This window comes from Anolis sagrei, chromosome 5, assembly GCF_037176765.1.
Source record: "Anolis sagrei isolate rAnoSag1 chromosome 5, rAnoSag1.mat, whole genome shotgun sequence".
In the NCBI taxonomy this organism is placed as follows: Eukaryota; Metazoa; Chordata; class Lepidosauria; order Squamata; family Dactyloidae; genus Anolis; species Anolis sagrei.
The window spans coordinates 39,586,223-39,594,325 of record NC_090025.1 but is presented as its reverse complement, the minus strand read 5'-3'; positions in this window follow the sequence as shown (position 1 = coordinate 39,594,325).

The window sequence follows — 8,103 nt, the reverse complement described above, 5'->3', positions numbered from 1 at the left end:
AAAGTAGCACGCTGTTTGTTCAGTGGGAAAAATAGTATCTTTTACAATAATAGTCTGCAATTTTATTCAATTCATTATTGTAGGAATTCTATAAAAATATTTACATCATACTCCCATACCACATGATTAAAGCTGATGCAGTAAACACCAAGGCAATGAATGGTGACAAAATTGTGATTATTAAGAGCTTTGCTATTGAGCCTTTTGTTTTTAACAACAAGTGGCTTTGACTAATCAAGAAGCATTGCTAAAAGGATCACAAATTCAGTAGTAATAAGTGGAAGACAACAGTCTCAACCCCTAACAATATTTATTTAAAACTAGCTTGGGGACCCAGTGGTGTCTGGGTTATTTGAGAAGGGCATTATGTTTTGAAGTATGGTAATATCAGTTTGGTAATGTATAACACTATTTATTAGAAAACACCAGTCTTTACTTTTGTTTTTTTATGAATGCTCCCATTATTAAATGCATAAGGATGTAAGTGGACCACAATTCCCCAAATTGTCAGTCAATCCTTCCCAAACTCTGCCATTTTTCAAAGTTGGCCATGTTGGGTCTGTGTGTCAAGTTTGGTCCAGCTGGGTTTAGTGCTCTCTGAATAAGGGTGAACTACAATTCCCGGATTCTCTAGGCAATCACCCCCAAACCCTGTCAGTATGCACAGTTCCCCATGGTGGGTCTGTGTGCCAAGTTTGGTCCAGATTCACCATTGGCTGGTTCAGTGCTCTCTGGATAAGGGTGAACTACAACTCCCAGATTCCCAGTGCAATCACCCCCAAACCGTGCCAGTATGCACAGTTCCCCATGGTGGGTCTGTGTGCCAAGTTTGGTCCAGATACATCATTGGCTGGGTTCAGTGTTTTCTGGATAAGGGTGAACTACATTCCCAGGGCAATCATCCGCAAAACCTGCCAAGATTAATGCCTGTGTTTGCTGTGTGCCATAGGACAGGATAGGACAAAAAATTAAGGAGAGGCAGTGTGTGGGGTCATGCAAATTCCACACAGGGAACCCTGGGATGCCTGCCTGCCTGCGGTGGAGGAAACACGTCAAATCTAGAATGAAATTGCCCCTGAATTAAAACATTCTATGGATGGTGGACAGTATTTCGTTGAAGGCTTTCATGGCCGGAATTATACAATGACAAGATAGACAACAAATAGAGGTATTGTATTTCTCATCTTTTTGGCATCTTTGGAGGCTGTGCTCAGTTCCAGCCACAGGGGGATGCTGTCGCTCCATCTCCTTGCTGAAGAGCTTTCTTTGATCATAAACTTTTTCCTCCTTTTTCTGATTGAAACACCGTGCCTAAAACACCTCCCCACTTTAGTGTGGTTCTTATTTATCTACTCACATTGCTGTTTTCAATCAGCTTGGTGGGCAGGGAGCTGGGCTGAAAGTCAGGAGCTCACCCTGACCCGGCTTCAAACTGACAACCTTTTGGTTGGCAAGATTTACTGCAACTGGGGCTGGTGATTAACCTGCTGTGCTAAAGCAGTAAACAATTGAAATATAGATGAATCCAAGATTTGGAAGAATGTATTTGAAAATAAAAAGGTAGACAGATAACCACGAGCACTTTATAAACACAAATTATGCTCCATATTTGGGATAGGAGAAGTGGTAAGGAGTATGATTAAGCAAAGAAGCATTATTTATTTATTTATCATCCAGTTAAAACCACTACCTACAACAGGCAGCTATTTGCTGAAGGCTTCTGTGACCAGAAAAGTCTTAGCTTGTGGGTAGTCTAGCAACTCATGAAAAAAAGTTCCATATTTTGTAAGTGACCAATGACTTGAGGACACTGAACAACATATATGTAGTTGCGTGCACACATGGTATTTATGTAGTAAGTCATGGCATCATTACCATACATTAAACATAATTTTTAAAGAACTCATTTGCTGAAGTATTTGCACAAACAGCTTTTGACTTTTTCATACCTTTCTGTGTTAAAACCTGCAAACGTCACAGAAGGATGTAAACTCTGTCTATGTAGGGAGGTTATATTGATTAATGGAACCTTGAACTTCAGGAAGTTGGTAGATTACATGTACATCAGACTGGGAGCACACTATTTAGAGACAAATATTGCCATATTTATGCCCTGAACAGCAGCTTATCCCACAAAATGTTGTATTAGAAGCAATTTAGCCGACAACATTTGTGACCGTAATGGTGTGAAAACCTGGCCTCACTGCCTGAACCAATTTTGCTTTAATCTCTCATAGGATGTAACTTTCACCCCTTATTCTTATGGGGAAATAATTCTACTCCATATATAAACTGTTGCCTGCAGAGATACTGAAGCTGTTCTTTCAAGGTTTGAAATGAAAACGTTGGAGACCCAATCAAGCTATTCAATAGAAAATACTTCTTTGTTCAAATGTATTTGCAGAAACGTTAAATATATTGGCCATAAACAGTTTAGGATTTGGTAGAAATTATTATATGCTGTCTGTTTCAATTAACCTTCTCAAAAAAAAAAACTCAACAGCATTTGTTATATTCTTTTTATTTTATCTCCTATTATTCAGTACTTAAATACACATTTCCTTCCTGTGGAAATCTCTCTCCATGGATGAACTGCATTCATATATTTTAGGATTTCAAATTTATATGTCAAATCTCCCTCCGATACTCCAACTAATGTCTTAAACTTTAGGGATTTTAAAAAAACTGGTGCCCGTGTTTTAGTACTGAATTTTTCTGTTGCAGGCAGTTTTATGGAGTGCAATTATTTTAATATGCAATTGCAAACCACTTGAAACAAGTTTAATGGAAAGGCTCAGTAGAAATATCCAGAAATAAATAAGAAATAGTATTAGACATTCCTCACACAACTATACATGATGAATAAAAATAAATGACAGTTTCCTCTGCTTTTGTTACTTTATGATGCCATATGGATTGGATGGAGGATTACATTACAAACAGATCATTGTTCTCAGATCATTGTGTTCACTATGAAAAAGAAAACTGCTCCTCTCATCTAGAAGAAAAAAATGTAGTATTTCAGGGTACAAACTTAAATTGCTTACAAGAAGCTTGTCCCATTGTTCCCCACAAAGCATTGAATATGTTTCTTTTTGAGGGCATCAAAATCCTGAATCTCTTGAGGATGCATGTTCCTCTATTTTTAGACCTAAGCAGAAAGACCTCATGGTCATTCATTCATTCATTCCTCTTCATTCTGTACTTTTCAATCTGTGCCTCTCTCTACTTGCATGTGAATGAGAAAATGTAAGTTTTACCTTTTGTTTGAACTCAGAGATAATGGTTTTAGAGAGAAAGCTTAGACCCAATCCTTATCTATGAAAAAATGTAGTTGTGTTTTAATAAACATTTTGAAACTATTAAGATTTAACTCTGCATCTTGATTCCTTAAGTTCAAGAATTCTTAACAGACATACTGTATTGCTTTCTGTTTGCTGAGAGCTAAGATGCTCTATTAGGTGTTCTTTTTGCCTTTTAAATGCTTCTGCTGTTTTGGGGAAATTTCCCTAACACTTGGAAGCCAAACTGGTATTGTGGCTTTGTTGGAAATTATTTTATTCCAGAAAAATACCAAGTTGAACTTCACAAAACTTACACACACACACACACACACACACACACACACATATATATATATATATATATATATATATAGAGAGAGAGAGAGAGAGAGAGAGAGAGAGAGAGAGTATTTACATGCTGCTTTTCTCACCCCAGGGGGAACTCAAAGTACTTTACAAAAAATAATGGCAAAATTCAATGCCATTACGTACATAAACCAAATCATAAATCAAACAGCATATGACCAAGCATAAAATACAATGGGAAATATTTGCTATAAGATAATAGGACATTTAAACATGAAATATAAAAATTAAAAACATCTAATAAAAACATTAATAGGAGAAACGAATCACAAAAAAATTATGCTGGTGGTCGTATCCAATTTGTTATGACAGCATGAACAAGATGCTTGTGGGCACAGACAATGTTGATGTTGTAGTTCAGCCAGTTGATGACAATGAGAGGTTTAGGGGTGCAGGGCCTGATGGTTCTGTGGGTGCCCAAACAGAGGGGATGTTGGTGCAGAGTGGTTCTCCAGTTGAGAGAACAGAGCGGGGTTTAGAGCAAGATGTTGTTTCTGTGTGAGAAAACAAAACTGCTTTGGAAGATGACAGGTAGGGATGAGAGGAGAACATGAGCTTATCTGAAGAAGTGTGTTAGACAGAGAAACAAGGCTACTCCTGTGTAGGAAGAAATCCAGGTGCAATCAAATCCATGGGAAGGAGAGGCAGAAACAGGCCCCTCAAGGTCACCAGAATGCTTTCATGTATTGCAGCCTTTAAATTAGGGGGAGAGCTGTTAGGATTTTTAGATCAAGCAACGTTACTACTGGAGTGGGAAACTCCTGTCTTGTTCCTGGTTATACTTTAAGCTCAAGGCACAAGATTCCTAGTCAAGTTTTGCTTCCTGTGTGAAGGATTTATCTATGGATTCAAGCTCTTGCTTTGTTCTTTGTTTTATAGATTAGTCTACCTTTCTTTTGGGGGAATTACCTTTTGCCTATTGGGACTTGCTTTCTATAGGTACGTTTGCTAAGGTGCCTTTGGCCCTTTCTTCTATATGTTTCATCAATAAACTGCTTATTACCACGTCTGGTTTCCTGGTGAGTGTTTTGAGCAAGGTGAACATCCTCTGAGATGCAACAGTTGATAGGAGCAATTCTGCCCCCCCCCCCCCCATATTCAGAGTTATATTTATATCCTGTTTTCTTTCCTTCAAGTGATGCAAGACAGCTTGCACAATCGCCACTTCTTGTCCATTTAATCTTCACAACAAACTCATGAAATAGTCTAGGCTGATACTTAATTTTTGGTTCAAAGCCACTCAGGACCTATCTACACAGGCCAAATCAACATATCATCATGAAAATAGCGGCCAAGTGTAATTGCCTTCTAAATGTAGAGTCTCAGCTATGGTTCCATAGGTGACCATAGAGACCTATTCTGGATACGTACGGTCTTTCGCAGTGAGGACATCCATTTACAGATAAAAGATGATCCTCGTCAGAGTTGTCTTGAAATGCATTCCTCTTGACACATTTCTCCCTTTTGCTCCCCATTTGTGCCTTTGATAACTGGCAAATAAAGGGAGAAAATGTGGAGGCAGTGACAGATTTTGTATTTCTAGGAGTGAAGATTACTGCAGACGCAGACTGCAGCCAAGAAATCAAAGGACGTTTACTTCTCGGGAGGAGAGCAATGATGAATCTTGATAAAATAGTGAAGATTAGATACATCACACTGGTCTGCATAGTTAAAGCAATGGTATTCCCCATAGTAATCTATGTATGTGGGAGCTGGACCATAAGGAAGGCTGAGTGAAGGAAGATAGATGCTTTTGAACCGTGGTGTTGGAGGAAAATTCTGAGAGTGCCTTGGACCACAAGAAAATCAAACCAGTCCAAAATCATCATCATCATCATCATCATCATCATCATCATCATCACTTTATTTCTTAATTAGTCGCTCTCCACCAAGGTGCTCCAAGCGACTTACAATTTAAAACAGTTTATACACAATATAAAACATTCAATATAAAAACATTCAATATAAAAACATTCAACATAAAAAAATTCAACATAAAAACATTCAGCAGTAACTATGGCAAAATTTGATCCGGTTACTTAAATGCACAACCAAACCAAATCTAGGAAATAATGCCCAACTGCTAACTGGAGGGAAGGATATTAGAGGCAAAGATGAAGTATTTTGGCTACATAATAAGACTGGAAAGCTTGGAGAAGATAATGTTTTTGGGTAAAATGGAAGGAAAAAGGAAGAGGGGCCAACCAAGGGCAAAGTGGATTGATGGTTTCCTTGAAGTGACTGGCTTGACCTTGAAGGAGCTGGGGGTTGCAACAGATGACAGGGAGCTCTGGTGTGGGTTGATCCATGAGATCACAAAGAGTTAGAATTAGATGAATGAATAAACAACATGTATTTTAAATATTTTCCATTTTAATGCTTAAAACTGTTTTAATTAGAGCCATTATTAATGTTTTAAAATGAACTTCATGCCATAACTGCTCTGTTTGATTTTATGCTGTAAACTGCTTTGAATCCCATTCAAGATAAAATCTGAAAATATATTTCTGTTACCTTGATGCCACATGTTCTGGAAATATAGTAAATTTTAATTCATAACATGTGATAGAGCTATACAGATGACTTAAATGACTTTTTAAAAATTATTTTAAAATTGTGTGTGTACTAGTTCAATTTATACCAATTCAGTACCTTAAGAAGCATAAAGTTTAAATATTAAAGACAAATTATGAAGTTAAGGAACACATTTACCCTTCCTAAAATGAGTTCACTTTATACTGATCCATTATGTCAACAATTTAAAGCTTAAATTATTAAGGGAGGGAGTTGCATTTAAGAAGGTCCGTATTACGGGAAATGTCATTTTCACATTTGACCATGTTAAAATATACTAAAAAAATGTAATGAGCCTGTGCTTAGGAAAGAGAATTGTGTGATTTAATGTAAGTAATGAACCTTTCATGTGAAATGATGTAGTGTCACAACTCATTTGCATCCCACTTAAAGTGTAATTAGGTTTCCCTGACAGCATGGCTTATGGCTGGAAGAGCAGACCTGGCTGCTAAATTAATCCAGAATTATTCTGGTTAATAATAGTCTGCAAAGCAAACTTTATGCACTCTAAAGTTCCCAACACACACTTTACGTGATAAATTAAAAACGATGCTGGAAAAGGCTTAAGGGCTGATGATCCAAATTAATCCTTGAAGCTTTTTTACCTGGAATTCTAACCATTTTCTTAAGGATAGTGTATCATAGACAATAAAGAGATTGCATTCAACATCCCAGTGTTTTTTCAGCACATTTATGGGTGACCATTAATGCCAATATTCTTATGCACTAGGATTTCAAAGTGAGAAAAGATGAAATTAAGAACTTGATTTCATTAACAGGAGTATGAAATCAAGACCTGCTTATCAGTAGAGTACTGATTCAGTACAGAGTAACTGTGCAGAGTAACTGTGCAGAGTAATAGACCTACATCCCATTCTTATGGTCCTAGAATTGTTCTTAGTCAAAACAAGAAGATTTTCATTAAGTAGGAAACCTGAAGAAAATGGGGCATTTTTTGCTTAATATATACTGCTCTAATGAAGGCAAAAGCACATAACAGAATGCATTTCTTTGTCCCAGTCACTGTGTAATGCACTTCCCAAAAAGAGGTATCCTTTCTAGAAATGAGCTGGATGCTGTCCCCAAATACTCCATGAAGGACAGAACTTGAAAACTATATTAGACCTAGGACCTCATCACATGGAGGACAAGAAGCTGGGGGATAGTGAGGAAAACTGTGGGGCAACGTAAGGCTTTGTCCCTTTACCATCGGTGGTCGTGGGATCCCATCCCATGACGTTTCCATGTTGTTCCTAGCTTCCTCCTACTTTCTCCCTGGCTTCTTGTATGAGGAGTCAGGTGTACACCCAACTCTGGGCTTTGCTTCTCAGTGCTGCCGACACAGTGCTGGCATGGAGTCCAATAGAGCCCCACCAGAAGTAGCCCTGTGTCATTTGATGGGTTATGGCAGAGTCTGTGTCGGCAGCACCGAGAAGTGATTCATCAATGTGAATAGGTGGTTAGAGACAGTACCATGCAAAAGACAACAGTCCAAAGTGTTCCAGCAAGAAGAAATGAGAAATACAGGTAAAAATAATGAGATTGTCCTCTTCCTGACCTTTTGTGGCTCAAAGCATTTACAATATTGTTTTTTTCCATATTAACTCACCTTTGTCTTCAGGCCATCCTCAGTGCCCCTTCTTCTAGTACCCTATACCATCACAGATGTGGCAGCGGATGCCTTGAGAATAGAACTTTCCTATTCAGGTACCCTGATGATAAGTCTTCCTTTCTTTGGAAGACTTGCTTAGGACATAATTTGATGTCATTTTTGGAGTCAATCAGGTATTTTTATTCTCTGTCTCCAGTTTTTGGATTATATGCTTGCTCTTCTGTCCATTTCTGATTTTTCTCTACTTTTTATTGTGTTTTGATTGTT